The sequence below is a fragment of the Cynocephalus volans genome, chromosome 13, assembly GCF_027409185.1.
Source record: "Cynocephalus volans isolate mCynVol1 chromosome 13, mCynVol1.pri, whole genome shotgun sequence".
In the NCBI taxonomy this organism is placed as follows: Eukaryota; Metazoa; Chordata; class Mammalia; order Dermoptera; family Cynocephalidae; genus Cynocephalus; species Cynocephalus volans.
In genome coordinates, this window is record NC_084472.1 from 79151733 (window position 1) to 79154817 (window position 3085).

Sequence of the window (3085 nt, forward strand, 5' to 3'; positions counted from 1 at the left end):
AGGTGTTAAATTTCAGGGGGTCTGTGGGGTCAAACAGTTCTTGTGATAATACTAAGGCATTATTTGCATTTTTCCGCTGGGCTGATGTTTGCACTGATGATGCAAAAGTAATGATGGATAAAACTGCAGGTGTCTTAGCATGAAACAACGCAGTAGTACCCAACTGTACTAATAATTATGTATTCTTCAATGTCATGCACTCACAGGCAAAAAAAAAAAAAACCCCAAAACAGTCAAATTTAATTAAGAACGGTCTTGAAAGAATCAGTAAAAATTATTACTTTTATTAAATCTTAACGCTGAGTATACATATTTTTTTTGTTTGGGGAGGAGGAGTTGGGAGTAGGATTTGAAGCTGGAAGGCTCCTCAATTCGGCAAGTCACCTCACTCATCAGAACCTCAGTTTCCCCATCTGAAAACATCAGAAAAGGAAAGCAAAATATAGCAGGGGCCATGCTGATCTTGTCCATATTGTTCCAATTTTAGTACAGGTGCTGCCAAAGTGAGCACAGTGTACATGTTTTTAATATGCTGTGACACAAAACAGGAAGCACACATGAGGCACTTCAGTCAAATACCAAAGTATGACAATTGTCTGGAGAATAAGAATTTGTGCAATTATTTGTGTTGTGAACTTAAGTAGCCTCTTTTTTCATAGAATGCCATTTTTACTTGAAAGGATGACTGACAGACTATAGTATTCAGATTGAGTTTTCAGCAGATATATTCTCTAAAGCAAACCAAGTGAAGCCAGTCACTGCAGGGAATGTTGTCAATAACAAAATTTGAGATTTCAAGTAAAAATTTGAATTTTGGAAAATGTATATCTGACACTATGAGCTTTATAGCTTCTGTCTTCAGGCTGCCATAACAAATAACTAAAGACCAACAAACATTTATTTTTCACAGTTCAGGAGCCTGGAAGTCCTAGAAAGATGCCAGCATGCTCAGGTTCTTGGTGATGGCTCTCTTCCTGGCTTACAGATGGCCACTTTCTTGCTATGTCCTCACATGATAGAAAGAGAACTAGCTAGCTCTCTGGCTTCTTCTTATAAGGGCACTAATCCCATTTATGAGGGCTCTACCTCATGATCTAATTACCTCCCAAAGAGCCCACCTACAAATACCATCACATTGAGATTAGGATCTGAACATATCCATTTTGGGAGACATGAGTATTCAGTCCATTGCAACTTCCCAATACTTAAAGACATTTCTGATGAGATCAGTGGTGTTGTCATTAATGAATGTGATTTTTTTACTAATTAATTAATATTTTCCAAATACCTGTGTCTTGTCTTATGAAATTGAGCATGATTAAGAGATTCATTCAAAATGCAAGATGGACCAATGGATTTTAATAAAACAGGAACACAGAATTCATTGATTTGATTTCAGATACCACATTGTAACCCTTAACAAACTACCATTTGTTGAGTTGTGGTGTAGTATTGAAGAATAGCTTCAATGATCTGAAAAGGCTATTAAAATACTCTTCTCTTTTCCAACTACAAATCTCTTTGAGGCTGGATTTTCTTCATATATGCATATTTCAACCAAAACTATATATTGTGAATTTATGGCAGAAGAGAATCCAACCATCTTCTCTTAAGCCAGATATTGAATATTATTAAAATGATGCCACTCTTCTCCCTGTTTTTTGGAAAATATAGTTATTTTTCTTGAAGAATGTTGATAACATAAAATGAGTAATATACATGTACATTTTTAAATATTTCTGTTTTAATTTCTAGTATGGTTAATACCAATAGATATAACTAACATAAACAAAATCGCTTTGGGGTACTCAATAATTTTTAAGAGGGTAAAGGGGTCCTGAGACCAAACATTGCTTTAGAAGAATACTCAATGATACATAAAAATATTGAAAATATAGCATCAAGGGGTAAAAAGCAAAATGTTGAAATAGACATACGGTAATTCTAATTACATAAAAAATATATGCACACAGAAAAGAAATAGGATGAAACACTGTAAGTAAATAATTCAGGTAATTCAAGCATTCTTTTATTTTCATGAGTCTTCTAAGTATTCTCTAATAAAAATATTTTGCTTTTATAATTAGAAACAGTAAAATTTCAATTCCAACCATAAAGCATACATTTGCCTTATAGTAGTGGCAGCCATAAAACAAACAAAAACCTCGAAACAAAAACAGACAAACAAACAAAATTATGTTTTATTAGTCATGTATAAGGATTTAATATGTCTGACCTTAAAGCAATGAAGTTTTTAAATAAACAGACTTTTCAAAGTTGAATGAATATTTCTTCCTAGTAGTTCCCTTACGAAGTTCTATACTTATTCAAATAATGTGTGTGTTTTTTGGAGCTCTTGTTGAAGAATGGTCTTTAGAGAATAATCTACAGAAGAAATTAATCTTTTATCTTTACAAAGATAGAGCTTTCTTTCTCCCTTCCACCTCTGCCAACTTGTTTGTGTGGTTGTTGTGCCGACCTGGAAAACTCTTGAGAGCAGTGGGGGCAGGGCTTTGGGGCCACGTGCAAGGGAGAAGCCCAGAAGAGACCCCAGTCTCCAAATAAAAGCAAGTCTGTTTGTGTCATGCACGATCCTTTAGTAGCTGTCTTTCGTCTACTTGGCTGTACTCTACAGAGGTGAATTAAAAGAAATTGAGGAATAATTACACTTTCCTTACCTTCTCTTTACATAGCACAATGCTGAGCTCAAAGCAAAGGCTCAATTAATAGATATCAATTGAGCAGGTAGGATACTCTACATAATGATGGTTGGGTCCCGTATTGTTTTGATTTAACATTCAGCTGAAGAGAAGCCGAGAATTATCAGCTCATTTAGGATAATTCCTGTTTCCTAAATAACCTAAAAATTGGTGTCCTACTAGGTCGACTAACTCGGCCTCGTCTGCCCAAGGACTTTTCTGGTTTTAGCACTAAAACTTCTGTATCCTGAAAATCCCCTCAGATCCAAGCAAACCAGGATGGTGGTTACTCTATCTTACAGTGACCCAACATGTAATAATGCAACTTCTTTTCATTTTAGTTTGACCTGGCTTCTCCAGTCAAGCCTATGTGCCCAAGGCCAACC

The 3085-nt window shown here is 35.3% G+C and overlaps 1 pseudogene; it reads right to left on the reverse strand.

Annotated features, from left to right (window-relative positions):
- Positions 1-445: 445 nt before the first annotated feature.
- LOC134362308 (U6 spliceosomal RNA) lies at positions 446-511 on the reverse strand (annotated as a pseudogene).
- Between the last annotated feature and the right edge of the window lie 2574 nt (positions 512-3085).